We start from the raw sequence: 12,231 nt of genomic DNA on the forward strand, positions 1-12,231 counted from the left end.
AAATCAAAACAAAGGAAAACAACCAAAACAACCAGCTATGCACACATGGAAGTAAGCCAATGAGATTAACTAGAAAACATTTCAGTATACAGTACTTGACATTAGTAAATTTATTGCAAATTATATAAAGTTACATCAATATGTTCAATGGAAGTGATGAAGCTAAGGTCATAAAGGTTAGAGTTGGCACCACACATCACAGGGATAAGAACAGTCTTAGGAAGGTGAGGAAAAAGTTCTAGGGGTAGGTCATAGGAAGAGCAACGGCATGACAAAGTTTTCTCCAAAGCTACGAATACATAATTGTATGAAAACTGTGTGTAGTTCCATGGAGTGTATTTTATGACAGTGATGGAATAAAAACAGATACAATTGGACTTAAAATTGTTTAAACTAACAGGCTGCTGAAGCTGAGAATATTTTGTTTTGAACCGATAGTCTGGCATACTTTATCTTACGTGCTAATCAATACCCTTTCTTCACCCCTCCCTTAATGAATGTCCTGCAGTACATAATGTGAGAGCATCTGGAGCCTTACAAATGGTGAGACATTGTTGGAGTTTACAGAGGTGAATATGACCAGGTTTAACACACAAATCTTGTGAGGATGGTCAGAAGCAGTTCTCGTGAGCTCTCAAATAAAGCTGCAAGTGTTGAAAGGGTGCATGGCGGGAAGGATGAGGGCAGTTTGTTTGACAACCTGGTGTTTATTTGGTGGCAGCTATGCATGTAACGCAGTTAAATGAAACAGTTAAAATGAGTCAAAGAGATTATTTGTAAACTCTTGGGAAAAAAATACCAACACCCTGAGCAAAAAGGCTTACTCCATAACATTTTTCTAAACCAAAAAAAGGAAAGAAAACCATATATTTTGTTATTTGTGATAGTGATTTAGAAAACATACAAACTGTAACAGAAGGCATATTTTCAGACATCACTATTGTTAGCCCCTCCCTTATGTGTGTGTGTGCATGTGCACACGCAAGCATGTGTGTGTGTACCAGGAACAATTGAAAAAATATATGCAAAGGTTTTGTTATTTTAGATATTTCCAGGAACTTATTGAACAAAATAAAGCACCCACATGAAACTTACAGTTTCAAAAGGTGAGGAAACCCAAAGGATATAAACAACTTAAAAAAAAACTAAATTACTTTATTTATTTTTATTTATTCACTTTACATCTCACTCACTGCCCCTGTCTTGGTCACCCCCTGCCACAATCTTTCCCTCAGCCTCCCTCCACTTCTTCACTGAGCAGATGAGGTCCACCTTGGCTATCTCCCCGCCCTGGCACTTCAAGTCTCTGCAAGGCTAGACACTTCCTCTCCCACTAAGGTAAGACTTTTATAACAGTTCTATCTTTCAAGCTCTCTCAGCTAGTAAAAGGAAATGAAAAGAACTGCAATCTATGGTTTCTAGTTTATTGCCTTTCTGTTCATACAAGGTATTATAAATGCTTTGGAAATGATATTGATGTGTGACATATCATTAACTTATATTTACAAAATATAATTATGTATGTAAATTATATTTGAATACCTTTGATCTCTAATGAGGATAACAGTCCATTTCTATATAGGCAAGGGGAACCTGAAGGATGACTTCACGGCCTACTGATATTCCTTCAAACAGTAGGACAAAGATGTTGCTCAGGTTATTGGGTTACATGTAGAGCCATTAGTCAATGAGAGCTTTCCATATAAAGCCTCCAGTTAAAATGTACAGTGTCTCCTGTTACTCTATTCAAAATAACCCTAAGTTCCAAGAGCTTTGTGAGCAAAGATAGGGTTGTTAGCATTTCAATTTTGTACATTATTTGCTCTGACTTTTGATATCTAGTCACCTGTAAAATACACTGTTCTCCAAATATTTCTGCACTGCCTAACTTTGTTTCTTACTCATTCTCTTGTACATTTGGTGACACCTATACTTGCTTAATGTATTGAGGCATTTCCTGACTTCTGATGTCTCTTTAGACATGTCAGTTCCCCTTCTATAATAGTGTACTCTAATTCAAAAGCAATGAAAGCTGTCACTTATAATACAACCAGCACTGTAGTATGTGCCAGATCCTCATAATATCACATGATCCTAGAAATTTGGCAGTTCCCTTTCTGGTCCTAAATGGTACTCCCTCAAAGGTAGATATGACTTTTAACTATAGCCATGGTACATATTTTTGTATGTATTATATTGTCTTAGAGGTGCCCCATCTATAATATTGAATGAGCTCTGATGTTAACAAGATCCAGCATTTAATTTTCTTGTAACTCCATACCATATATCTGGTCATGTCTTGAGTAGATGATAATATACTACAGAATTTGACTACTTTTTAACAACAACAACAACAACACTAAAAAGCATACCAAGTTGATAATAGCTCCTGATTAATGTAGTATATTTCAAATTTTTGTCTTAGGCCAAAAGCAGAAAAGTCATTTAACGTGGATTCCAATCAATTGACATTTTTGGTCTTTATTATGGCATTTAGAAGGAAATTTCAAGAAGTTACCAAAAATGCTCAGATTTAGTTTTGTGGTAGAAAATTATTTTCATTTCTAAGAATGTCTAAGTTTCTGATGGCCCATACATGATCAACTTACTGGTGAGATATCTACTTCCTTGGTCCATTAGTCTGCAAATTTTCAATTCAGTGTATGGTTATAAAGGATACTTCCTACTCAATGGCTTGAGAATAAGACAAGCATCAAATCTATTGTTTTATGTATGTATGTTACATGTATTTTAATTTTACTGAGAGAAAAGAAAAATTTGAAGGAAGTATTATAAATATTTCACCACTATAAACAAAACATGCAAAAAACCCCAAAATATACAGAGATAAAGGAAAACATGTTTTATCTTTGATGATGAGTAATGGCTGATGATTGATCAAACTGCAGTAAGATGCTCTCATCTAGCAACCAAGAACTGACTAGGGTTATCCAAGAGTCTTCTAAGTGTAGCTGAAGTGTGAGAATTCCATAATGACTGTCCATATGTTTTAAAAGGTTGATTTTCCACAAAAAAAACAAAATAGAAATAAATTACCTTTACCCATATGAAGCCCATTATAAGTAAGACTGGCTTTCCAAAATTCATGTTAGATGGGATTGTAGTGTCTGAATGGAAGTCTTTACTTTATGAAAATTATAATTATTTCAATTTTTGTCCACAATCAGCTTGAAATGTTGCAAAACTCTGCAGGTGCTTGCTGTTATAACAAAACCATGGGAACAGATGGTGCAAGGTACAGGCCAGCTCAAGGGATTAAATGTGAGGCTTTTGAAATTTAAAATTAAAGCTGGGTGATCTTGGGAAAACCTGCCTGCCAAACATGCTTGCTTCAAAAATAAAAATAAAAAAGTTATCCAAATTCTCTTGACAAGCTTATTTATATTCAAATGGCTAGAAAAATATTAAATAGTTATAAAGTACACTTGGCGGGATACTAACCTGACCAAATTAAAATATGAAATGCTCACACCCATTATGGTGCTAAACCTTTGCATGCAGTGGTCTCCCTTATGTTCTGTTGCTAATGGGAAGCAATTTCTTTGGTCAAGAGGGGACTTTCCAGGTTCTGAAATAAGGATGCCCTAACTGTCTTGTTTAAATGCACATAAGGAAATGGTTTAGTTGAATCACTGATGATTAATAGGGGCTGTGCTGTTTTCTACCTGTAGAACAAATGCCATAGTTAAGCTTTAAAACTTAATGTGATCCCTTAGCTGTCATGATTTCATTTAAAACTATATGAGAAAAACACATTCAAAGAAGGATTAAATATTATTCTTATGTTCATCTGACACCACTAGTATATTTTAAAATAAAACAACATTAATTACTGTACTTGAGTATTGTTTCATAATATCATGTATAGACATCCACCTTATTGTCCCCATATTTTGGTAAGGTAGATTCTACTATCTATGCTTTCAGTTATAAAACCATGCCACTTGCTAACAAGTAGTAAATCTTGCATATAGAATGGTACATTTTGACTCTAAGTCTGTTTTCATTTTCTGCTTGCTAAATATATAAATATTAACAATCATCTGTGTGTATACATTTTACACATGAAAAGACAGAAATTTTTAGAGAATCTAAGAATGGTAGTATATATGTCACTTACAAATGGCAGTGTATGAAGAACTCATGGATTTCTTGAGGTATAGTTTGGTATTTTTCAGTTGACTAATTTCGTCAGACATCTTAGTGGTGACATCAGGCATGGAAAAATCATAGATATATGCAAATTAGCCTGTTTCACCTCTAGAAAACCTATTAAGTAGCTTAACATCACTGTTGTTTTTTTTTTCTTTTCTAGGTTATAATCTTAGCCATAATTATAGTAGTAATTGTTCATATATTCTCTAGGGACCAAGGTGGTTCTATAAAGTTGTGTTATACCTATGCATAATGCTTTGGTGCCTGAATTAGAAATATTGGGGTAAATAAATCATAAGCCTTGCCTTTGCTATATTTGCAAGATAAATTGTAAAGTATATCTAGTTATATATTGAAGGCATTCCATGTTGATTGAATTTCATCTCCATGAAAATAATTAAATAAATATGGTCACTTAAGCATGAAAAAAAACGAAGGTTCTGGAAAGCCTTCTTATGTAATTCTTATGTTTAAAGCCTTGAAGCTGAAATGTGCAGCTGCTGTAATTCTCACACTGGTACAGTTGTCTCCGACCACTGTGCTACTTACTCTACCTCACAGGGAAAGGAGAGTTGCCTACAATGAGGGAAGTAAGGAGAAATATTATAATTGCTATTTAAAAGAAATAACAAAACTTTGTTTTGGGTAGGTTTTATAATTAGAGGGAGAAACTAAAATTGAGTTTTCTTTTTCAAAGAGGATAGATGTTAGCTGTTAACTTTGAGAGTGAGTGGACAGTAGTCAGGGGAAACCAAAATGTCATGATAGTTCTTAGTCCAGGAAGAAATATAGACACCGACTGTGGTTATTCAAATGTGAACTATGCCCCCACAAACTCAAGCATTTAACAGTGTGGTCACGAGTTGGGGGTGCTGCTTGGGGAGGTTTAGAAGTGGCCTTGCTGTCACTGTTCAGAACCACTCAGCTTCCTGGGTCTGTCACAATGCATGCTGTCTGTTGTCTGCTGTCTGCTACTTGCTGCTATGCCTCTCCATGATGCACTCTTATTCCTCTGAACCTGTAAGAACAAATCAACTCTTTCTTGCTTATGTTGCTTTTGCTCAGGGTGTTTATTAAGACAATGGTAAAGTAACTAGTAAAATGACTCTGGAATGCCTAATGGAAAGAAGGAAAGAAAATTATACATTTATTCATTTATCTTGGATAACTTTTTTAATTTTTAATTTTTTATTGTTTATTTTGTTTTATTACACTTCAAATGTTGTCCTCCTTCCCAGTCTTCCCTCCACAACACCCCATCCCATCCCCCTCTGCTTTCCCACTAAGAGGGTACTCCTCCACTCATCCACCTACTCCTGCCTCCCCATTCTAGTATCTTCCTACACTGGGGAATTGAGCCTCCACAGGACCAGTACCCCTGGAGCTCATGTCTCTAGCTGCATATGAATCAGAAGATGGCCTAGTCAGCCATTAGTGGAAAGAGAGGCCCATTGGTCGTGCAAACTTTATATGCCTCAGTACAGGGGAACGCCAGGGCCAAGAAGTGGGAGTCGGGGGGGGGGTGGAGAGCGTGGGGGGGGAGACTTCTGTGATAGCATTGGAAATGTAAATGAAATAAATACCTAATTTATAAAAGAAGATGAGATAGGGCATGGGAGGACAGGTAGGAGAGGAAATAGTGTGCCTTTTTAGAAGCTACTATACGTATTAAGATAGGAATATGTAGTAGAGATTACATTTTCAACAGTTAGGAAGAAGTAGCATATACACATATCTGTGTCTAACTATTTTGCTTCCATCTACCTACAGAAATATTTAAAATATCTCCAAATTTATAACTACATTTGAAAATACCATTCCAATTTGAAATTTGCTAAAATTTTGATTCTTTTACAGTTAAATATTAGAAAACAGCATAAACATTCGCAGTTAGAAAAACACAACTATACAATACTATAAAATACTGTGAAATATTCTACTTAAAAGGATCACTTTACATCTAAAATAAAATTTCCAGGTTATATATTTGCATGTTGGCAACTCAAACTCTTCCTATCTTTGTACAGAGAAAGATCAGCATATTCTATATTCATGGCAATCACGAAATGCAACGTTTCAAGAACTTTCAGGAAAGTGGACTCAATGGATAAAAACTTAGTTCAAAATGTATTTCAGGAATTTCATAAGGACACGGAACAACTGTAACATTATTAGAGAATTTTGGAGACACAAGTTTCTTGATATTGTGAAATCTCACAAGGCAACAACTATCTACAGTCTTTTATTAAAATTAGAGTCCATGGATTTGAATGGAGTATGGAAAGGTGTATATGGGAAGGTGTGCAGGTAGGAAAGGGTAAATTGTTTAAAATTATACTATAATCTCAAAAAATACAATTAAATACTTATACCTCATTAAAAAGACATCTACCTTTCATCCTCCCACAAGCTTTATAACTATTTATTATCAACAGAACAGAGAATAACAATTCTTCCGAACTTAAAACATCTTGACAATCTAATATTAGTATGTTGTTTGTATCCTCCTAGTTAATAAGCTAGAGAGCACATCTACCATGATATCTTATTCAGAGACAGTCTCTTCTTAGATTATGATGTAAACCTTTGACACAGATCCTTTATTCACCTTTCCAGGCTTGCTTTCTCTATGAGTTTGTGTTTATTAAGCCTGTTAGAAACAGACAGACTTTGGAAGACACTATACACTCTTTGTACAGTTGAACTTAAGATCTTAAAAAGAGATGTGTTCTGGCTCAAGTAATCCAGCAGGTGAAATGATGGTACCTGGTGCCAAAGGCCTAGGAGGACATGACAGTGGCAGAGAAAGTAGGTTGATGAGGTTCTTTGCCACTGAAAGCCAATTTGGTCATGATAATGGACTGACTTTTCTTTCCCCTTTCATGTAGCTGACCTATCTTGTCTAAGTAAAGGTTTTATAGTCTTTAATTAGGTAGCATGGTTGGAGAGATGGCACAGAACAAAAGTCTGCCAGATCAGACCAAGCTTTCTGCTTTGTACAGGAGACATTTCATTGGGATGTTTTATTTGGCAGGTACAGGCTGGCAAGCACAAGTGATCTAAATTAACTAGAAGGGATAAAAGTAGCTTTAGGGAGCAATCTAAAATTTAAAAAGGAATACAGTGAAGGCTGCTATTGTCTGTCTCTCTGTACTGCATCATTGAAGCACGTACTACTCTTTTTGTGAACCTACTCCATGTCATTGCTGTGTTTATTCTCTCCAGAATTTAGGAACATTTATAACATGCTGATTACAACTGCAATTAGTGTGTTGAGACATTGTGATAACCATTATAGCCTTTAGAATATTTTCTTCCTAAATTTTCTTTCTAAAGAGACTTTTCAGTTTGGCAGAAAGATAATGTAACCTATGCTTTTTTATTCATCAAAAGGACAATCCCTACAATAAAACATCAGAGCAAAAAGGTCATGATTGACATAAGCAGGGAAATATTATCTAATAAGGTATATTGGGGTGCATCAGAATTATGTTTTCTTGCATTATGAAACATGGTAATAATTTGATGCAAAAGAGATATTTTTCTGAGTAGTGAAAATATAGTGCTTTGGTTTTTCAAGCCTTATCAAAACAACCTTGAGATTCCATCTTACACTGACCAGAATGACTAAGATAAAAAACTCAGGTGACAGAACATGTTGGTAAGTATGTACATAAAGAGGAACACTCCTCCATTGCTGGTGTTTCTCATTTTAAATTAGTCATCTATTTTCCTGGTTAGTGAATCTTGTTCAGATGTGTCTTATTTGTGATATCTTCAGATTTAAAGATAACACCTAGTTTAAAATGTAAACTAGCCTACATTGGTAGGAGGGAATGGATTATGGGTCAATGCATATGATTCTAATCCAAATCTGTAGCCTTCCTCTCCTCAAAGGATAAACAGGCTGAAAGAGAAATTAGGGAAACAACACACTTCACAATAGCCACAAATAATATAAAATATCTTGGTGAGACTCTAACTAAACAAGTAAAAGATCTATATGACAAGAAGAAAGAAATCAAAGATGTCAGAAGATAGAAAGATCTCCCATGCTCATGGATGAGCAGGATTAATACAGTAAAAATGGCTATCTTGCCAAAAGCAATCTACAGATTCAATGCCAAAAGCAATCTACAGATTCAATGCAATCCTCACCAAAATTTCAGATCAATTCTTCATAGAATTTGAAAGAACAATTCTCAAATTCATTTGGAATAACATAAAACCCAGGATAGCAAAAACTATTCTCAAAAATAGAATAACTTCTATTATAATAGAATCCCCATACCTGACCTCAAGCTGTACTACAGAGCAATCATGATTAAAATCTGCCTGATATTGGTGCAGCCACAGTCAGGTAGATCAATGGAATAGAATTGAAGACCAAGAAATGAACCCACACACCTATGCTCACTTGATCTTTGACAAAGGAGCTAAAACCACCCAGTGGAAAAAAATCAGCAGTTTCAATAAATGGTGCTGTTTCAATAGGCAGAATGTGGAAGAATGCAAATCAATCCATTCTTATCACAAAGCTCAAGTCCAAGTGGATCAAGGACCTCCACATAAAACCACATACACTGATACTAATAGAAAAGAAAGTGAGAAAGAACCTTGAGCACATGGGCAGAGGGGAAAATTTCCTGAACAGAACACCAATAGCTTATGCTCTAAAACCAAGAATCAACAAATAGGACCTCATAGAATTGCAAAGCTTTTGTAAGGCAAAGGACACTGTCATTAGGACAAAACAGCAACCAACATATTGGGAAAAGATCTTTACAACCCCTACATCTAATAGAGGGCTAATATCCAATATATACAAAGAACTCAAGAAGTTAGACTCCAGAGAACCAAATAACCCTATTACAAATGGGGTACAGAGTTAAACAAAGAATTCTCAACTGAGGAGTATAGAATGGCTGAGAAGCACCTAAATAAATGTTCAACATCCTTAGTTATCAGGAAAATACAAATCAAAACAACCTGGAGATTCCACCTCAGACCAGTCAGAGTGGCTAAGATCAAAAACTCAGATGACAGAAGATGCTCACAAGGATATGGAGAAAAAAGAACACTCCTCCATTGCTGGTGGGATTGCAAGCTGGTACAACCACTCTGGAAATCAGTCTGGCAGTTCCTCAGAAAATTGGACATAGTGCTACCTGAGGACCTATCTTTACTAGTCCTGTACATATACCAAGAAGATGCTCCAACATCTGACAAGGACACATGCTCCACTATATTCATAGAAGCCTTATCCATAATAGCCAGAAGCTGGAAAGAACCCAGATGTTGTTTAACAGTGGAATGGATGCAGAAAATGTGGTAAATTTACACAATGCAGTACTACTCAGCTATTAAAAATGATGAATTCATGAAGTTCTTAGGCAAGTGGATGGAACTAGAAAGTATCATCCTGAGTGAGGTAACCCAATCACAAAAGAACATACATGGTATGCACTCACTGATAAGTGGATATTAGCACAGAAGTTTGGAATACCCAAGATATAATTCACAGACCCCATAAAACTCAAGAAGACAGACCACAGTGTGGATACTTTTGTCCTTCTTAGAAGAGGGATCAAAATACCTATGGAAGGAGATACAGAGATGAGGTTTGGAGCAGAAACTGAAAGAAAGGCCCTCCAGTGACTGTCCTACCTGGGGATCCTTCCTGCATACAATTACCAAACCCACACACTATTGTGGATACCAACAATTGCTTACTGAGAGGAACCTGATATAGCTGTCTCCTGAGAGGCTCTGCTACTGCCTGACAAATACAGAAGTGGATGCTCACAGCTATCCATTGGACTGAGCACAGGGTCCCCAATGTAGGAGCTAGAAAAAGGAACCAATAAGCTGAAGGGTTTTGCAGCTCCATAGAAGGACAACAATATGAACTAACGAGTAACCCTGGAGCCCCCAGGGACTAATCCACCAACCAAAGAGTATGCAGGAGGGACTCAAGGCTTCAGTTGCATATGTAGCAGAGGATGGCCTTGTGGAACATCAAGGAGAGGCCCTTGGCCTTGTGAAGGCTCGATGTCCCAGTATAGAGGAATGCCAGGACAGGGAGGTAGGAGTGGGTGGGCTAGTGAGCAGGGGGAGGGTCATGGAATAGGGATGTTTTTGGAGGGCAAATGCTGAAAGGGAATAAAATTTGAAATGTAAATAAAGAAAATATCTAATAAAAATGAAAAAAAAAAACACCTCTAACAGAACAGAGTTGTTTAAAACTGGGTCATAAAAGGGAGCAATTAAAGGAGCTATGTGTGCTACTTGGTACCATCAGCCCGCACAGATCTGGAGGCCAGAATGTCATGATAAATTTCTGCCTCAAATTTCTATTACTGTGATAAAACATTCAGCAAAGACAACTTGTGAAGGAAATGATCGGTTTAATTGACATTTTTGTCGTAGGTCATCAGGAAGGGAAGTCATGACAGAAAATCAAAGTAGTAATCTAGAAGGAGGAACCATTGCTGGATGTTGCCTACTGTCTTGCTCTCCCTATTTTATTCATTTTGCTTTCAGATATAGCTTGGGACCCTCTGGCCATGGATGTCATTTCCAATAGTGGGCTGGGTCCTTCACCAATCATTAATGAAGAATATGTCCCACAGACTCACCAGCGATCTGATGGGGAAAACCTTTCAACAGAGGTTCACTCTTCCTGGATAACTCTTGGTTATGTAAAGTGGATAAATCCCTGCTTAGGATGGAGAATGATGTTTTCCCAAGCATGACAGTGAGTTGAGTTAAGACAGAAACCCAAATAGAAGAAGGATAGAACCAAAGTAATCTTAGGATGGCAGTAGAAGGGAAAGTAGAGAAAGTTTGACCCAGTGAAGCCAGCAGCCTTTGTCTCTGAAAAATCATTAGTTACAAGATAGAAGTTAAAAGAATCTGAAATAAATGCAAATAAATAGGGGCATTAGAAGGGCGTAGAAATTATGAATTTATATATCATATTTAGCTCCATTCACTCAGGAGGCAACTGTTAACTCACAGTCAATGTTCACTAAGATGGAAAGCAAGGACAAAAGTTGCAGCAAGTTTTCACAGGTAACAAACGACAACAACAAAAGCCTGATTCTACAGTTTCCAGTGGCACACTTCATCCTTACATCGCTCAATAACCGAGACCCACCAGGTTGTGAAATTTGAATACAATCAATCTTAAGTCAAAACACACTGCCCTACAATATGAAACAATCACTTGCTGATCATTTCATGGGACAATCACAACATCTGATTTATAACTCTAAACATTCAAGAAAGCAAAAATAGAATTATATTTTAGAAATCTGTAGTCAATTAAAACCATGTCCAACAAAAACATCTACCTAAAATAATTATATTTTCTATTTGATGAATAAAATATAATGTAACTTTCTGCTAAAACAAACCACAAAGTCACGAAAAATCAATTAATCCAAATAAATTAAGGGGCTGGAGAAATATTCCAGTGGGTGATAGCACTGCTTCAGAGGAGAGGCTACGTTTGGTTCGTAGCACCTACAGCATTCACACTATTGGTAACTCCAGCTCTGATTTGATGTTTTCTTCCCGCCTCCATAGGCACCCCGGTGTAATGTGTGGATATCACTTCTGCACACACAAATAAATAAATCATGATATAAATTTAATAAAAACAAAATAATATAATGTAAAAATAATAAAGCAAGGCAATTTCCATACAATATGAGACAGTAAATCTATAGATTAAGCAGCCTTATTAAGAATAAATTAGAAAGCATTCATATATATGAAAAGAGATGTTCATTGAAAAATAAGAAAATAACACATATAAATACATAAAACTCAGATGTGAACTCGATAGAAAAGTACATAAATATTTTAGACGTAGAGATGAAGGAAGCAACTTATAGTCAAATGAATGGCTAGACATCAGTGGTAAGAGAAAATACAAAAAGCTTGTTTTAGGGACTGGGAGAAATCAAATACTCTTAACTACCATAGCTTTGAGAATTGACCAAAACCAAAGTGAGAAACAAAGGAAAAACACAAGGCTTTTTGTATTAA

Source organism: Mus caroli, unplaced genomic scaffold (genome assembly GCF_978045245.1).
Source record: "Mus caroli unplaced genomic scaffold, Mus_caroli_1 scaffold_2, whole genome shotgun sequence".
In the NCBI taxonomy this organism is placed as follows: domain Eukaryota; kingdom Metazoa; phylum Chordata; class Mammalia; order Rodentia; family Muridae; genus Mus; species Mus caroli.